General features: G+C 46.3%; 1 pseudogene; it reads right to left on the bottom strand.

The window, feature by feature from the left end:
• Positions 1–2,881: 2,881 nt before the first annotated feature.
• LOC108930450 (neurexophilin-1-like) lies at positions 2,882–16,231 on the bottom strand (annotated as a pseudogene).
• Positions 16,232–20,161: the final 3,930 nt, after the last annotated feature.

The following is a 20,161-nucleotide window of genomic DNA, read 5'->3' as shown; positions in this document are numbered from 1 at the left end:
CCCGCTTGGGGCAAGCGGCTTCAGCCAGTGTGTGTATGAGATGATGTCGCTGTTGAATGAATTCAGTATGCAATCTATTACCACACTATGCATTATGGATCATAAGGATTTTACCATGGTCAAGGGCAGAATGGGCAAAATACTTAAAAATACACAATCGGTTAATTGAGCATTTTTCGTTTGCTTAAAAAGTGGACAAATTCAGCTTCCATTGTGGCTCTCAGCTTTCTTTCACATCCCAGCAACCGTCGCACCATTAGCCTGCACAGAATTGCTCCATACTTTCTCACCGAAGGTCTTATCACTGCTGCGATTTTTCTTTCACGAATTCTTCTAGTAATCAGGGTAACGGGTAATTTTCTGTGCCTGAAGTGAAAGACGGGAGGTATCGGTAAGCAGAAATTGGACGTATCCTCAAACTCGGGAGGAGTAAAACCAAGCGACAGGAGATGTCATTGGCCAAGAAACGGGATGCAGTGGGGGAAGCACTGACTGAGGATGATGGGTTAATGAGAAGGAATAAATACAGAATAAAATACGGAATAAAGAGGTTAATAGAAATAACATTCTACAGTTGTCTGTCAATCTTCAATCCTGCGCTTCACCCCGGCGCAATAACGTCGACGATAAAGTTTGATGCAGAACTCCTAGACACATCAAGGTATGTTGGGGAACTGCGGAATGTGATTTACTGCACGACGGCGACGCCTCCCTTCCACAGATCCTTCATGCGTAAAATAATAAGGTGCCGAGCTTGGCCAACCAAAGACGCAAATAACACCGATGGCCTCATTCAATAAAAGATCCACGTCATAGGGAAGGAGGCACGCGTACAAATTTCTGCTCTTCGTGCACAAAGTGGAAAAAGTGGTAAAAAACATCATTCCTGCTGCAATCACAAATTCGGTGATTCATACTTTCCACCAGTCTTAACTCCTTGTGTAGTTATTCATTGTACCGCTGATTCACCTGATCACGTAAAACTGAAAGTCCCCTTTCGGAACTCAACCGAGCTCAATGTGAAGATCTGCTCAAGCTGCGCTGGAAGGAGTAAAATAAAATGCAAGATAATCTCCACAAAGAAACACAACATACACAGCTATAATAATTATTTATTATTATTTATGAAAGCAAGGTGAGATCACTATGGAAGAATACTTTTCTGATTATCAGCCGTTAACGTCAGACCTTCAGCTAGTTTGGTACCTTGCATTACACAGCGTAGCTTGAATTAATATTTAATGTTGTTCTCAGCTGAATTATACAGTTGTGTGCACGGTATTCACATACAAACTTGTAAACATACACAGGGATTTGAAGTGGAATCAATCACTTTTTTTCACTCCTGCAGCAACGGAAGAATCCATTCCACAGTTGACAATGTTTACTCCACTTTGTCCGAGGAGGAATAAAGCACATTTTGTTTCGGCATTTAGTTACTTTCTGATGCAGAGATATGAGAGCAAAAGTGTAAAGCATGTTTTTAATTTGCATTTTACTGCGATAGAAACAGATACAGTCTGTAATGAATGCCTACAAGCAGCACAAGGCTGCCAGCGGTTTGTCCGATTTCGCCCAAGCGGTAGAGCAAAGTCGATTCATCTGTAACCGTTCCCTAGTAATAATTCCCTTTAGAGGACATCATGGGTATCATAGAGGAAGGTATCTGACACGGCGAGGCCTTAAATGCCATTAAAGCAGTTAACGAAAATGGGAAATTTCAGTGGTTTACAGGGTACAATTTAGAGAGCATAAAATAATTGTGGGAAACATGAGCGAAATGAATCGGTAAGTGACGGCAGATGTGACTAGAGGGGACGGTGTAACCGGGTGGGGGGGGTCCAGCTCAACCGACAGCTTAAAGAGGAGATCCGCTCTCACATTCTTACCTCATATTTCCTTTTGTTCGCGCCTATAGCTCTTGCTATGTGCTGGTGTTCTAATAAATGTTCGTAACGAACGCTGCCTGTGCGTCCTTCTTCGCCCCGTCCGAGCGCAGCGTGGTACGTTGGTGTAGGAAGTTCGACGGGGTAGGATGATGAAAAGCTGGATTCGGGAGCTGTGGAACCCTGAAGACGGAGGAGGGAGACTTAAGTGTTCACTGCGGGTGGTGTAGTTATTATAACTGCTGCCTTTGGCCCCAAAGGTCACAGGTTTGATTCCCACCTGTGGCTGTAGTACCCCGTGTAAGGTACTTACCCCAAAAAATTGCTCCAGGAAAATTTCCTAGCTGTCTACACAGGTGAATAATTATAGGCAGACTATTTTTTTTAAGTCGCTTTGGAGAAAAGTGTCAGCTAAATGGATGAGTGTGAATATTGTCTGTCCCCAGTGTCTACCAAACGGACTCATGAGACCACTCAAATAAAACCCTGCGGATGCCTGCCTTGCTCCATATGTACACAAAGTGAGCCAAATAAAATCAGGCCGATGTTTGTCTTTTTTGCTTCATCGCAATTCCATCGTGATTGCGGCAACAATTCAGAAGACGGCGTCTGTTTTCGTACAGCTCCGAGCAACAAATATTGAAGGTAAGTTTGACACATAGACATTTTAGTTTTAAGAAAATCCATTCTAGCTATCGGATGGTGCGGGGGGGCGCAGCGGGTTTGGCCTGTGCCCGCTCTCTGGCGGGTCTAGGGCTCGAGTCCTGCTTGTGGTGCCTTGCAATGGACTGGCGTCCCGTCCTTGGTGTGTCCCCTCCCCCTCTGGCCTTATACCCCGTGTTGCCAGAGCGGTTTCAGACAGCGTGTGTGCATTCTAACTATTTAGCAAGTAAACACAGCCATGAACCCGAAACATAAAATTTCTACAGATATTTTGAAACCGGGGTCAAAATACGCTTCGAAGAACAAATTCGGACAGAGGAGGAAGGCCTCTCTCAGCCAAAGTAAGGGAGATCATTCTGGAAGTTATAGTCTGGGCAAACCTTTTGCACCAGCCTATAGTCAATGCTGAAGAAGGAGATGTGGATGCAGATGACCTTGAAGGGCTTGGCACAGAGCCAGGCAGCGTTGGACTGTGTGTGTTCTGCAAAGCAAGTCTGGGAAGGGTCATACAGGCAAGGCTTGGTCTTTTGAGACTGGACAGTGGTTTTGTATTCCACCCGACAATTAAAGGTTTTGGCCTGCTTGGGGTCGGTGGTGGACTGCTGCCGCCTCTGAGGGTGATACCCTGGCTGGAAGACCTCAAACTCCACCAGTTTGGAAGGGGGCACAATGCTCACAGACACGTTGCCCAGGCTGGACGAATTGTGTCGGAAGTAGACGCTGAAGGTGCCGTTGACGTGGTCCACAATTTTGCCTGTAACCAGCAGACTGAACTTCACGGTCTTAATATTCACGTAGAATTCACCCCAGCCAAAGTTTTCTTGGTCTTCAGAGCTGGCTTCAGGGCAAGCTTTCTCTTCGAGGGGTAGCCTGTTGGGTAGTGGACGATCGACTGGTTTTTCACCCGGTTTGATGGATTCCGAAGGTCGTAGCCGGGAGATTTGGATTTTAACGAAGCTGTTTCCAGAGCGGGGGGCTTATTTGATGGTGTAAGGAGGGGTTCCTTCAATTCCTTTGACATCTCCGTGGTCCTTAACACAGAGGCACTTGGGTACGTATCCAGTTGTTCGACAGATCTGCCTTTCTGCTCGTCCAGGCATCGCACCTGTGGACGCAGAGACACAACAAGGTTGGAGCAACAGCAACAACGGTAGAACTAAGAGCGAGCGGTCGTTCATCCCCGCTGACCCAAGCGCCGCTCCCCCGCCGTGGAGACCCCGTCAGCTCTTACACGCGTTGCTCCAAAAGCTGCCACCAAACCAACAGCAATAATTTTTCGAAATTATTTCACAAGTCTGTTCTCCTTGTCCCCAGGGTTTTGGAAATGTTTCAACATATTTGTATTCATATAATAGATTTAATTCAGTCATCATGCTTCACGCAGCACGGCAAATTTTATTGATAGATATGAACTGTTTCCTGTGCGGGCAGCGAGTTCTTCTCCATTAATTTAATGCAATGGTGGGGTGATTATTCACACAGCTCTGCATATGTTTCCCATCTGGGATGTCCTCCTCAATCTATCATCAAATCTGCAGGTATGGAATACAGGCTCTGTCTTTCTCTCTCTCTCTCTCGCTCTCTCACACACACACACACACACACACACACACGCGCCCTTATTCAGCCACAAACAACTGTGCCAGGCACACAGTCTCTTCCCCTCATGCATAAATGAATACATTATATGCTGTACTAGAGGATAGACCACCCAGCTATGTCTGTTCCTGCACTGAGATAGACATGAATGTACATTACCACACCAGCAAATGAAATAATTTGGTTCATAATTAGATTGAAAAAATGTTTGCAAAGTGACAAGCAGTCAGTGATAGTCACATCAAGAACCACCACAGTCTTGCATGATTTAAACAAAAAAAAAAAAAAAAAAACTGAATACTAAAATGGTAAGTAATAGAAAACAAAATTTCTGGTACATTTTTAGCGTTAAAGATTTTGTGAACCGCAAAGGTAGGAGTAGTAGAGATTAGAGCCGCTGCCTTTGGACCAGAAGGTTGCAGGTTCAAATCCCACCTCCAGCTGTAGTACTCTTGAGGAAAGTGCTTACCCTAGAGTGCTCCAGTAGAATTGCCCAGCTGTATAAATGGGTAATTGGCTTGGAGCAAAAACATCAGCTGAATTAACAGCAGTCCTTGAGGAGCAAAAGTACTGAGATGACACACAAACTGCTGACATGTCCAAAGACCTGTGTTCAGAAGGGTGGTGGCTTTTTAAAAAAAAAAATTTTGTTCTTCACCTGTGTGAGCTAAAGGAGAAATGTGGGGTTCTGTCTGATGTAAGAAAAAGAAGAGAACGAGCAGCAACCAGATGTACGGACTCAATCGCAATAGTGGACTTACCCCTCTCCAGCCTATGGACACAAGTGGGGGACGGAAAATTCTGGAGGCAATCTGCACGGTTGCTAAGAGCCGACATTGGCTCAATGACACTCAGTGACAACAATAGTAACAAGGTCTAGGCAGCGATGCCATTGTGAAGCAGGTCTTTGAGTGGGTCTATCCTGGGCGTCCTCATGCTAACAAGGGAGAACCACACAATCACGGCGACGAAAGAGAATCGCTCCCTTCGTATTTATATTTTGCCCTCCGGCGATTCAGTTCTGTGGTCGCTTAGAGCGATAGGAAGAAGTCCATCTTTAACTCACTCCCTCCAAGCTCATTTAAGGCATGAAGAACTTACATGTACTCATTTAGCTGATGCTTTTCTCCAAAGCAACTTACAGTGTTAAGGGTGTAATTATTTACCCATTTATGGAGGTGGGTAAGTTTACTGGAGCAATTCTGAGTAAAGCACCTTGCTCAAGGGTACTATAGCCAGAGGTGGGGATCAACCCTGCAACCTTTGGGTCTAAAGGCAGCAACTCAAACCACTACACTACCAACTGCCCTTAGGGAAACACCCCCCTCCCCTGACACACACTTTAATCTTCAAGGCTGGTTTTACATGACAGTTACCTGATGCTTTTCTCCAAAGCATCTTACCCTTTACCCAGCTGGGTGATTTTTACAGGAGCAATTCAGGGTAATAGCCTTGCTCAAGGCTACTACAGCTGGAGGTGGGATTCAAAGCCATGACCTTGGGGTCCAAAGGTAGCAGCTCTTACCACTACATTACCAGCTCTTTCAAAGAGCAGCAAAGCTTTGCTCTAGAACTTTACGACAATTTCACATGAGGCTTGTGTCACTGGCATTCCGCACTCAACTGATTACCGCACCTCTATACTCCGACTCCGAGTCTGCACTCGTGTCCCTACTGCAAAAATTATCCTCTGACCTTCTCCCGTGTTCATGACGTACCGCCTCACACGTGGTCTTCACTCTACACTGAGCTCCAGAACAAAACCCGGCCTCCAAATTCCAAACCACGCTCTTCAGACAACAGTGACCCCTGAGTCTGCATTATACTCCTTACTCCAGACGGCCCCATAATTCTGTTCCACACCTCCTTATATCAAACTGTCCATCTGCACTGTGCTCTAAATCGGATTTAATCCGGATTTGTTCTATACTGATAGTGTGAGTCGGCACTGAATTTCTTACCAAGCGCCGTCTACCTCAATCTACACTGAACTTACTCTGCAGTGAGCTCCAGAGTCTGAAGTAGGCTTGTAGATGAGTTGAGGAGAACAAATGACTGTTTGGCATGCACCACAACCAGTCATGAATCAAACGGTGACAGTTTCCCTATTCTTCCTAAACAGGAGCACTGAGTCTACTGCTGTTCTTAAATGTTATCATTCATCTCAACAATTGTTGCACGACTCCAGTACTGAACGGAGTGTGAAGGAGTGAGGGTGCGGAGATTTACACTGTACATTTATAAACATGCATCTGACTCCTAATTTATGGTGTATATCAAAAGCAAATGGAAAACAGCTGAGGACTGAACTCCTTCCTAAAGAGGAGCTGAGCAGCCGATGAGAAGGTGTGCATGAGATATTCGCGATTTGCAGGTGTGGTGCCGGCGTGTGCTGTGGGGGATGGGGACGAGGATGGAAGATAAACTATAAATTACAAGATAAACCCTTTCAGTTTTAAACCCGTGACGGACGGACCGGCGTTCGTGCTTCTGCTCTATCATCAACCCGAGCTGCCTTTGTGGAAGCCGCGGGATGTCCGCAAGGCCCTGTAAGCACAAAACCAGACAGTTTTAGTTAAACCTACTGGCACTACGTTCTACACCTGGGCAGGCGTGTGCGATAAAATACAGATGATTGATGGATATCCTGTCCAACATGTAACTTCGACAATAAAGTCGGATGAAACCGGTTTCGTGTTTCCACCGCGTGCCTAAAACGTGTCCTGCTTACGCAACCATAACAAAACTGAGTTTTTTTCTCAGCATCTCAGGAACATGAACGTATGCAGATCGGAACGATATATGATAATACATTCAATGCAAACTACTTCATTGTAGCACAGTTATACATTTTCTTCCATTTCAAAAGAAATGGCCCTTTGTGTCACTCAACTTGATGAAAATCAGGGGTGTATCCTTACTTGATCTGTTGAGAAGCGATTATGTGAGTGATCCTTAAATTCATAGGTGTTATTTGAGCTATAACGGGCATGCGGTGGCGCACTGGGTTCAGCTGGGATCCTCTCTCTGGTGGGTCTGGGGTTCGAGCCCTGCTTGGGGTGCCTTGTGATGGACTGGTGTCCCGTCCTGGGTGTGCCCCCTCCCCCACCAGTCTTGCGCCCTGTGTTGCTGGGTTAGGCTCTGGCTCCCCGCAACGCTATATGGGATGAGTGGTTTCGGATGGTGTGCGTGTTCGAGATATTTATGTGGTTTAGTTATCTTTCACATCCATACTGGAAGAGAATGCTACTGAGCTTTCAGCCTGTGTAGTCCGGACGCCGTACCGCAGTATTTTCCCTCCTTCTTTCGCTGGGATTAGAAATGTTGGCCTCCTGGCGAACAAACACAACCCTAACCCACCTTTCTGTCAAAAGACAACGTGATGGATATGTAGCGTAAGCAATCTATTTTGCCCTGATAGGCTGAGTATGAATAAAACCCAGAACGCAACTATGTGTGATGGAAAGCAGTGTGTGTGCGTCGTGTGTGTTTCCTCCCTCAATCCCACCGCTGCATGCTTCACTCATTCCATCCCCTTCCATTTTCGGACCCACTGTTGCATAACCCATATTTCATATCAAAATAAATACGAAGGAAAATGAGAAAGGCGAGTCTCTTCGGGGACAGCTGCGGTCCACACGGAGCAGCCGGGGGCCGTGTGTCCATCAGCCTTCCTGTCCGTCCGTCCACCCACCTGAACTTTCTTACAAACTCGTGAAGTGTTTCAGTAAAAAGAGTATGCGGATGTGCCCATGGCTTTCAGGGGTGCCTGAAGGCAGCGTGGTGAAAATGTAAAAACGACCGAAAGCCAGCACAGAAACACACACACATGCTCATTGACTCCATTTATTTAGCACCTACTTTTCTCCGAAGGGACTTCCAATGAACTCTATGTGGTGTTATCAGCCCACACACTTTATTCAGCAAGGTGACTTACACCGGGTCACTCATCCATACATCAGAGGAGCACGCTCTCTCTGCCTCCCACACGCTGTGGGGAACCTGAACAGCATATCTTTGGATGTGGGAGGAAACCAGAGCACCCAGAGGAAACCCGCACAGACGTAGGGAGAACGTGCGAACTCCGCACGGACTGAGTGGAGATCGAACCCACGTTTGCTTGCTGTGAGGCAGCAGCACTACTCGCCGTGCCGCCCCGTGACTACTGGACATTCATGTGAGCACGCACGCTCGCGCACCCGCAATGCAGAACACACCACGCGATCACAATGCACGCTACCATGCTGTAGCCGCGCGAAACTTGCCGCTGCCATCCAAGCGATTATGCGTCATTAAGCCGCCTCCCTCCGGAGACCCTGTGTACCGGAGTGACCTTAAACCCACCCGAGCTCACTGTTTGTGTGCGCTCTGAACTATTTACTCAACCGCCAAACAGTTTCTAATTAGTACATCGCAGACATGCTCCCCCGTCGCCCGAGATTACCGTCTTAGAGAGATTCGCTTCCCTCGTTGACTCGGCGAACTTGTGTCACACCGAGAGTCGCGCTGATTTTATCGCCATGGCTCCCCCTGGTGGGTAACCACATGCACCATCCTGCCCCAAAGGACGCCTTCGCCCTGAGGGGACGCACAGGACATTTTGCTTTGCTAACAATCTCCGAAAGGCTATTCTGATTTTATCTATACTAAATATTCTTAATTGCTTATAAGAAACATAGATAACGCATTGTGGCACGCCAGGGTGCGCCAGGCACTGGGAGTAGCTGGGAACAAGTGTGGGATGATCGGAGCGTCTTTTATTCCTAGTTCCCATATTTAAACCGAAATGTAACCAACACAAGTATAATGGCAACAGACCTGGCATATTGATACTCTTATTTTTTTTTTTTCTCCCCAGAACCGCTTGTCCCAGACAGGGTCGCGGGGAACCAGAGCCTACCCGGCAACACAGGGCGTAAGGCCAGAGGGGGAGGGGACACAGCCAGGACGGGACGCCAGTCCATCGCAAGGCACCCCAAGCGGGACTTGAACCCCAGACCCCCCGGAAAGTAGGACCGTGGTCCAACCCACTGCGCCACCACACCCCTCTTATTTTTTTTAAGGATAAATATTAGAGATTTGAAAACGGTCTCACCGAGTCACTCGCTCACTTTTAACACAAAGTCAGGGTCAGAGTGCTCTGGAGGCCATCCTGAAACAAAGAGCGCAAGGCTAAATAGGATACACCCTGGGCAGGACGCCCATCCATCTCAGTGTTTAAATGATATAAAACCTGTTTCTGAATTGAGCAGCTGAGCACGGGGGGTGCCATCGGTAAAGCCGGGGTCTCACGGTGCTTGCCCTGCAATGGACTGGCGTTTCATCCACGGGGCACCCTGCTTCACACCACATACTCTGGCACAGACTCTGAACCACCACAACCCTGCATTAAACCACCAGTTACAGAGAATTCACGAACGAATAAATACAGCCCGACTGCACTGAAGTCGCATGTTGAAATTTTTTCGAAATCTGGAAGGAAACGACCCCTCTTCCACGGGACGGTACACCCCTGTGAAATCACCGATGCCAAGAGGGCGGCTCAAGCCCAACACGCTGACACGGTTGGGGCCACATCGCAAATACTTCGGCCTGGTGCCCCAGCATCAGTTATTTGGACTCGGAGCGGAACCTCTAATCTGCAGTGGATTGCATGCGTATTTGTGCCGAGATCAGATATGTACTCGCTTAGGAAATGAGGTCCAGCACGTGTTCAGACAACAGTCGCAGCCAGCGGCACAGCCGCATTACATACACAGATTTATATTTCATACTATTACTTAGTACTAATAACCGGAGCGAGGCCTGTGCATCTTTATAACCTGCACGTGAATAGAAAGTACGGCTCATCGTCAAGAGCACAGCACCACGAACTATAAAACCCCTCGAACCCCCGTCCGCGGAACGCCGCCAGATAGAAGATCCCAGTAAAGCGGACACTGGTTCAAAATGTCGCGTGCCGCGTCGAGGCAGCAACTGCGCTAAATGCCGTGGAAAGCGCGGTAAGATTTTCATTTGTGTGTCAGGCTGGTTAAATGGGTATCTGAGGGTCACCGTGACACCGACATGGTAAGCGGTTACTGAGAATGGATGGAAGGATTTTCAGAAATGAACCGGCGCTACAACATAGCGGGTGATCTCTCGCACCCTAGAGCACAGGCACTTATGTTCGGTACTCAGGGTCTCATTGCGCTGCGGTGCGTTAATGTACCTGTCTCACCGCATCGCATCCTCAGACGGCCTCTACCTTTGACATAAACCACAGCCGTCTGCCGTTCGGCCTCCTTCGATGCAGCACCTGCACGCGTTTATTGCGCGCGTCGTATCCCGATCGCTCGGACTGAGCCTGGGCTGCGGGTTTGGTGTCAAATCCACCTCAATCTGTGCAGTTCGCACGTTCTCGGCATGTTCGCATGGATTCCATCCCACAGTCCAACGGTCATTTATTACCTCCGAATCGCTTATAGTGTGGATGTTTGTCTCTGTGTGTGTGTGTGTGTGTGTGTGATTACCATGCAATGGACTGGCATTACATTCATGATATACCCTGCCTTACTGATGCTGGACCATCACAATCCTGCATTAGAACAAGCAGTTAAAGAGAATGAATGAACAGATATACTGTATTATGAAAACCATAGAGAAATATACACAATCCTGCTCTGAGTATCTATTTCAGGTTTCCCATAATTAATAATATGCAAAATTATGAAGCCTAAAGCTGTACTTTTATACACACGCGCGCTCTGTAACAAACACGCGCAATTTCACACCGCGAGAGACGTACAATCGCGTTCGTAAAGCTCGCATGGAAACGCATCTCTGGGAGGGGCGAATTGCTCGGAGAGAGTGATTGACCAATTTTAAAATTTAATGTAAAAATATCCTGCGGGACAAGAAAAAGCAAATGTTATTTTGATGAGGACAGAGTACAGAAAGCTGTTTGGTTCACTCATTATGTACGAAATTTTGCGAAATGAGACGGCGTTTTGAGGCGAGGGTAATGTTGAGGGTAAATTATTAAAACAGAAGGAGAAACTGCTGACCTGCTCATATGAGATTTTAGCTTTGACCTCTGTTCAGGAACACCTTTCATCTGAACTCTCCAAACAATGCAAGCGAATTATCAAGAAACAGGCTATAGACGTAGAGCAGCTAGAAAATTTCCAGTATCTAATTAAAGAAGGAAACTGCCGGCTAAACTCTGAAAACGATGGTCACTTTGGCTAACAGACAACAGCAGGCTTTAAAAGGCATCATAATAATATAAAAGTCTCTTTATATATCAGAGACGAGCGCTACAACGCAACCAATAACCTCTCCGAGTGCGGCGGTTCGAAACCCTGGTCCGCACACATCCCTGTGTAGACGGGTTTCTCTAGCAGCCAATCCCGTTATTAATTATGTTTTACTGAGCTGATGATTGAGTGCATTTCATGTTTGCTGAGAACTCAGTGACTTTTTAAAAAAAAAAAAATGTACTAAGAACATACAGTACTGGGCAAAAGGCTTAGGCACTCAGAAGTTCCACAAAAATATTTGTTTTAGACGGTTCTTTGTCTTCTGCATTAGTGTCAATGGGAAAGAGTATATTGCAGATTTCCGAGCACTCCTTTTGCAAAAAGTTACAGTATAGTACAGGAGGGGACACGCCCAGGACGGGACGCCAGTCCATCACAAGGCACCCCAAGCAGGACTCGATCCCCAGACCCTTCAGAAAGCAGGACCCGGTCAAGCCCGCCATGACCCCGCTCGGGACTAGCGGTTGTTGACGATGGATGGTTACTAAGCTTTGTAGGAAGTTTATTAATTAAGAGCATTATTTCTGGAAGCATTCTCACTTCACAGCTTTTTTTCCCCAACCAGGTGCCTAAAACTGTGCACAGTACTGTAGTTGCTTCCAGAACTAAACTGACCCAGCAATGTACAAGTGGTTATTGATAATAATAATAATAATAATTCAGATAGTTGTAATCATCACACACCACCTGAAACCACCTGTCCCACTCAGGGTTGCGGTGAACCAGAGCCTAACCCGGCAACACAGGGCATAGGACTGGAGGGGGAGGGGACACACCCAGGACAGGACGCCAGTCCGTCGCAAGGCACTCCAAGCGGGACTCGAACCCCAGACCCACCGGAGAGCAGGACCCGGTCAAACTCACTGCATCACCACACCCGCCCGTAGTTCTAATTGATACTAATAATTCTGATAGTTCTGTTCAAGCAGAAGTAAGAACTGAATGCGAACACCACTTCTCATATGCCAGAATGTGTGCAGCAGCATAACAATGTATACAAAGTGAGTGTTTATTATGCAAGTCTTATTCCTGGCACGGTTTTTAGATACCCCTATGACTTCCGTGAAGATGTCATTATGCCGCTGAGACTCTTGTAGAGTTTTCATTACACGAGTGTGGCTCCCGCGGGGGTGATGTCACAGCACCATGACACTTGCAAAGGTATCATTACGGAACTGCGACCCGTAAGATGTGACACTTGTTACAGCCATCAAGACACAATGACTCCCGTGAAGCTGCTGCTGTACCACTGTTATTTACCTGTACAGGTTCCGGTCTGCCAGCGCGACTCCCGCGAAATTATCGAGCCTTCGCATTTACATCCACGTTTGCAAATTTACGTAGTTTTGCGCAAACGTGATTTCAACGACTGCCGTGAATAACGCAACGTGAAATCTGCGACGCGGTCCGATCCGCATACACCGGTACACCCGGTGACACGGAGTGTTTATTCAGAGCAGTAGACATGGAGAAGAGAAGTTCACACAGCCACTGTTTACATTTCCTTCTGCATCAGAGAAGTTGGCTTGGTGCAGGCCAAAGAGAAGCCTCTCCATCTGGCCTGGCTGGGGTCACTAGAATGACATCTGCCTTGAAGGCACCACAATGGCTGCTGGTCCTGGGTCTTCTGCCAGCTTCTGGAGCTTTCATTTACCCAAACCTGCCACTACCTGATTAGAGAAGCACATGAATCTCATTGACTACATGACCACCACTGTGTCTTGCATCCCATAAGGACCGAAAACACCAGTCATTCATTGTTCGTTAAGTAGATGCAATGTGTGAACGGTCATAATGTATAACTTTGATATCGTAACTGTTGAATAACGAATAGACTTTCATGCAGGTTCTTGTGCGATGCAGACGTTGACTTCAGAAAAAAACTGCGATTAGGAATTGCCGATTATTGGGATGAACCTTTGTGCAGCTACTCGTGTGATGTGCTTTAATTCACACGATGGAACGTAACAAATTAACTGCGCTTAAGAATTATGCGTCTGCATCTAAGTGTCTCTTTCTGCCGATGTAATGCGCGCGTTGTATTTTCGGTGAGAAGTGCTAAATGAATACATGTAAATGTAAATGTAAAAAAAATGCTCAAGCAACTTTTTAGCAACTGTTACTTCAGATCAGATCTGATCTTCTTCTTCTCATCTTCAAAACTGAGTCAGTTTGCAGATGAAAGTTTGGGACTCAATCCCCAGAGAACTTCTACTTGTCACTGTGGTTTCATGAAGAGGAAAAGCCTTGTTTGCGCCTTCTGTTGAATCACAAACAGTGGAGTTCAGCACCACAGCCTGTGGACAGCGCCAGGCCAGCGCTTTTACTATTATAGCCACGGGCACATCGCATGTTCTCACTGCTTTTCCTCCATAGATATGCAAGAAAACAAGTACGAAATACTTAAATGACCAAGAAAATGCAACCAACACTGCTCTAAACAAACATTTTCTCATGTGAGTATTTATGTGTTAGATGAGAAATGGCCTGCAGATTTCATGCCAGATACACACACTTTCTACTTGTCCCATATGGGGTCACGGAGAACCAGAGCCTAACCCAGCAGGTCAGGAGGGGTTACACCCAGGACAGGATGCCAGTCTGTTACAAGGCACCCCAAGCGGGACTCGAACCCCAGACCCACCAAAGAGCAGGACCTGGGCCAACCCACTGCGCTACTGCACCACCATGCCCTCTCTTCATCTCAGATAATATATTTGAATTTATTCATTTAGCAGATGGGTACTTTGGTTAAGGGGGGCGCGGTGGTGCGGTGGGTATGGGGTTCGAGTCCTGCTAGGGGTGCCTTGTGACGGACTGGCGTCCTGGGTGTGCCCCCTCCCCCTCCAGCCCTGCGCCCTGTGTTGCCGAGTTAGGCTCCGGCTCCCCGCGACCCCGTATGGGACAAGCGGTTCAGATGATGTGTGTGTGTACTTTGGTTAACCTTTTTGATTTAGCAGGCACCTTTGCGCAAAGTGACTGGCTACGTTCTATGTATGACATAAACTTCATCGAATCATTTACATCATCATCTCGTCTATACAGCAATGTAACACATTCACACATCTCAGGCATATTAAAGAAACCAATACAACTGAAACATCCGTCTCTGGAGTATGCGAAGAACCTAGGTAAATAGGTAAATGTATGTTGCTGTGTAAATCAAACAGTATAAGTGACATATTAACTTTGTGGGGCAACGGTTTATTGTAAATTGTAAATTCTTCCTGGCTGTAATATTTAATTTTGTGGAATATTAAGGGAGAAGTATAAAAACAGGTACGCCTTCTTCCAGCAGAATGTAGGAGTAAAAAACCGCAGCACAGCTAGCAACATGTGTAAGTGTGATCAGCGGGGGTCCGTCGCGAGGACGGGTGAGGCAGGAAGATCCCGACCCGCATCACGGAACATCCTCACGTTCGGTGACCTCATAATGCGGGTGGTCGGACACGACCACTTGCGAAAACACATCATGGTCATACTACACTAAGTCTAAGGTACGTCTTAAAAAATGAACTCAAGCACTTAAACAGGGCAGCTGGTATAGTACTGGTTAGAGCTGTCGCCCTTAGACCTCAAGGTCACAGGTTTGAATCCCACTTTCAGCTGTAGCACCCTTGAGCAAAGTATGTACCCTGAATTGCTCCACAGAAAAAAAGTGTGTAACTGGTAAAACAATCATATGTAATTTGGTGCAGATCAGTTTTTAATCAGCATGTAAGACACGTCCAAAAGACCCCCCCACTGTGATCCCCTCACAGCTCGTCCAGGGCTCCGCAGCATTTCGTCGAGCCACTTAGACTTTTACACTGCGGAACATAAACTAAATCCATTGCTTTCCATTCACATGCTACGTATGGTAATATTACTGCGTTCAGTGTTAAGTACTCGGCAGGGCACACACACTGAGCACGAGATACACCGAGGACACCGCAAAATTTGGAGAAAAAAAGGCACGTTATTTAAGTATATCATATATGCTACCTTTTTTGTCCGATTTTTAAAAAGCAAGAACAAGTGTTTGAAAGATGGTAACAGCATAGCTGTCCGATAAAGCGCAAATCCAACAATGTTCAGCGAGGGTTTAACTCAACAGGCTACAGCGGGGATGGACCCCACACCCTACCGGTGCCGAAATTGAGAGAAGAGCCGCTTTGATCCGAGTTGTGATCCGACCACATCGTGCGGAGAGACGGGGCTCCGGGATTATAATATATGAACACATCTCATTAACTGCTTTTATCCGAGATGATGATGATGGGAAGAAGAAGGACAAATACACTCTGCCGACCTGTAACCTGTTTGTTGCTAAATCATCACGTCCCACCTTCACGACAGTCAGTTGAATGGAAGGGAAACAAATAAGATTATTTAGCCCCAATTCACTCGGGCAGCACATTTACTAGAATTTATTAGAACGGGTGAAAGTAGTAATTCTGACCGAGCGAGGCTAAAATAAGGTGCACCGGCGTGTTGCAGTGCCATACAAAGAAAGAAAGTGATGGTGCGGTGCGGTGCGGTGCGGTGGTGGAGCGGCAGCGCGGGACAGGCGCGCGCGAGCGAGCGAGGTCTCGTGTCTCACCTGCGCCGCCATCCAGGGAGTGAGGAGCCCCAGGGTCCAGCACAGCGCCTTCATGATCGTGTCCCCGTCCGCCGCCGCCCAGCTCCCTCGCGCCCGCGCCCGCGCCCTCACACACACACGTCACGAGCCCGGACCGCGCGTCAACAAAGCGGAAAAAAGTTTTCCCCCGGATACACGCGGATTCACACGGGAAAGTTCTCGCTGCCGCCACTCAAAGTGACGTGAGCGCTGGACGGGGACGCCGCGGAGCTGCGAGAGAAGGACGAGGAGAGCGGAGCGCCGGAACACGAGCACCGCCGACTGAGCGCAGCTCCGCGCGCGAGTTCTCCGCGCTCTCTTGCCCAAGTCTCGCTCCCTTTCACACGCGGGCTCACGTGCGTGCGCGCGCGCGCAGCGCGGGAACGAGCGTCGCGCGGGCTGGCGGCCCTTCGCACGACCTGCGCTTCGCGGGATTCAACCGTTTCCCCGCAACGAAGAAGGACTTTGTTGTCGAAGTACAGATTCACCCAGAAGGGTTGCGCTCGAATACGAACGACGATGCGCGCGCACACACACACACACACACACACACACACACACACACAAAACAGTCTTAGACACGTCCTGTCCGCACGGTCTAAAAGCACTTTTTAAAACTCTTCAGACTGTTATTAAAGTAATAATTATGGAGAATTTACCCAGAGCTTTTCCATAGGGGCCTTAGGCTGTAGGGAGCTTCTAGGGGAAAACTTTTAGGGTTTAGACCTTCTGCCTTTGGACTTGAAGGTTGTAGAGTCAATTCCCTCCTCTAGCTGTAGTACCCTGAGCAAGGTACTTACCCCACATTACTCCAGTAAAAGCTGCCCAGCCTTACAAATGGGTAAATAATTGTAAGTACCTTAACATTGTAAATGGCTTTGGAGAAAAGGGTTAGCTAAACACACACACACACACACACACACACTGACTGAAACCGCTTATCCCAAGTGTGTCACCACACCCCCCTGATGGAAGAGTAATTAAGGTTTAAATCAAGGTGTTTTGGTATGGTCAGACAGTGCTTTAGGTGGATGCTGAACTGCAGTTTCTCTCATCAGCACCACATGCATCATAAGAGCGCACACATACGCACACACACACACATTGACTCAACTCGCTTGTCCCAAGTGGGGTTGCGGTGAGCCAGAGCCTAGCCCGGCCACACAGGCGCAAGGCTGGAGGGGGAGGGAACTCACCCAGGATGGGACACCAGTCCGCCACAAGGCCCCGCAAGCAGGACTCAGACCCCAAACCCACTAGAGAGCAGGTACAGGCCAAACCTGCTGCACCACCATGCGCCCCCCTGCGTCATAAGCATTGGACATATTGTGTCAATGCAGAATTTTTCCAGAAAAAAAAACGGACCACACAGACGGGGAAGAAGTACAGTATATGCTTTTGCGCGCACGGACAATGGCGAAATGGAAAGTTATTGGTGGTCGTCTCCACGTGCTCGTCGGAGGCCACGCGGTATCGCAGGCAACAGTGAGATTAGGTAATAGTTGGTCCTGATGATCAACCACGTGGGATTGTCATCAGCAATATATGTCCGAATGTGCTATTTCCTGTGATAACTTTAAAACATGTAGCATTGCACTCACAGGCTGTATTAAGAGTCTCGCTTGGATTGATGGAGTGCGCAACAGCGATCAAGGTATTGTTGCACATCGCATGATATCTTGCGTCGCACACATTTGGGTGGCCTTGACAAGATGCACACAGACCGTGGAAGTAAGAGCAGACATCTCCAAAACACGTGGGCGTCTAGAGAGCAGTCACCTGAACGAAGGAGGCTCTGCAAAACGCAGAAATTTCATCTCCGAAAGCAGCACAGAAAATCAACAAATCAATATAATCTTGCTGGGGATCCTGCAGAGACAAATCAGAAAAATCCAGAAGAATGTAGACAAATCCCCACAACGTGATGGAAATTACTTCGGAGATTTTTAAGATCGAAATCGGATTCAGTTCCGTATTGTTGGGAAATATGAGGTTCCTTCTCGTCTTGGTCGCACTCTTTTGTAAGAGCGTGGAAGAGCGTAGGGTGCTTTCCACCTTGTCTATGGAAAATGTTAGTTTTTGTACTAAATAACCAGTGCTGTTCCGACCACACATGTTGGAAGGTTTGCTGGCCGGAATGGAATCATTCGTAAGCACCACGAGGTCAATCTGTGGAAGAAAAGTAGAAGTGTGACGAAGTCAAAATGCAAGATGAGCTGTCAGTCATTGGACTGCAGAAATAAACTCTTAAACGGGCACACCGCTGCTTTTTTTTCTCTAGACACCATCACCCAACTGCCTTTGTACAAACTATTGTTTCTCTAATATGCATTCATCAAGAAAATAGGTCAAAAGAGGAAGAACTGAGTAATAAAAAATGAAATATGTTTCCAGCCTTGAATTGCTATAATTTAAAAAAGTTTTATTCATTTCGACAAGATCGTACACAGTGAATCACCATTTTCAAGCGTTAAGATTTTTAAGTATACTCAGGATAAATGTTCATTCCAGTGACTCTGGAGAAGTACATTTTCTTTCCAGCTGAATAATCTGTTGACTTTATGATACTGACAAAGCAGGACATCGGATATTTCTGTGGAGCAAAAGAAAAGAGCAGAAATACTGTGTGTGATACGGATCTTTAAAAATCATTCACTCCACACCCGCATCGCCAGTATTTTCTCTAATTAGTTCAGTTCCTCTTAGTGAGCAGGAACTATTCCAAAGAAAGTATGAATACAACAGAAAGCATGATGTATTTTACATGTTGTTCATCGCAGGTTTTCTCGGTTAATTGCTATAGTTACATTTATATTTATTCATTTAGCAGATGCTTTCCTCCAAAGCGACATACATCTCAGCAAAAATACAATGTGTGCATTACATTAGGAGAAAGAGACATAGTTGCAGATGTGTGATTCTTAAGTAAACCCGGTTTGTTTCTTTCCACTTTATGCACCGATGTTCATCGCACGAGTAGGTGCATAAAACTCAGAACAGACTAACCCTGATCACCTTCCAACTTATTTTTTTTTAGTTACCATACAGTGTTTCATGGTAGCTTTCTGATATGCGTGAAAACTCAGATCTGTACAGCTCGATACACAGCTTTCTCACGAGTCTATGGAAGGTTATCAATATTGTGATTTCATTAGTTGCAATGTGAAAAGCAATTTTTTGGTGACAACAGTATTGACTATTTCCAAGCAACTTAGCAGACAGCAGGTGATCATATATCACTGAGTGATATAAGGTATTACAAGCCATGCAGAATTCAGTATCTATCAGAACCCTTTTGGAAATGGCAAACTAAAAGACATCATTGCGCTTTGCGCATGTTCGGGAAAAATTTAAACTATTTAGCTTCAATATGAATATATCTAGCTAAATAAACTGAGATATATACTTCATGCCATAATAACAATCTGTAATAACAATATATGACAGAATATGCTATGAAAACATTGACTTGCTGGGATTTTCATAATCCAAACTCCAGATTGTCATCAGAACGATTAATGCAAAAAACAAAAATTATGATTAAAATAACAAAAAGATTTTTTCAGCCTACATATGCCCCTGAAAGCCAGAAAGTTTTAGATGAGCTGAATCTGTAAACTTTAACCGCCACTTAGCAATTTTATTTGAAGAATTACATTTACATTCACATTTATTCATTTAGCAGATACTTTTGTCCAAAGTGACGTACACACAATACGGTAATATTATGACTTCTAAATGTTTTGCAAAATATTTAAACTTTGATGTACATTTCAGCTTTTTCCTCAGTATCTAAATGCATGAAAAGCTACCCTGGTCATGTTGGATTTTTGTTTTCTCTTTCACAAAACACAAATTCTGCGTTATATGCACTAAAATATCCCAAAATTTAACTTTACAGAATTAATTTAATATAAACAACTATGCAAAAGTAAATCAAACTATTCACCACATATCCTTTTCAGTGCCCAGCAATACATATTTTTGCCAACATGGTGAAGGCCGACACGTTCAGTGACCAATCAGCCTCGATGGCAAATGCATGTTAATGAGTCAGCACATCTGTTATGGCATAACAGAAAACACACACACACACAGTCTGAAACCGCTCA

Source organism: Scleropages formosus, chromosome 1, assembly GCF_900964775.1.
Source record: "Scleropages formosus chromosome 1, fSclFor1.1, whole genome shotgun sequence".
In the NCBI taxonomy this organism is placed as follows: domain Eukaryota; kingdom Metazoa; phylum Chordata; class Actinopteri; order Osteoglossiformes; family Osteoglossidae; genus Scleropages; species Scleropages formosus.
This window is presented reverse-complemented; position numbering and strand designations above follow the sequence as displayed.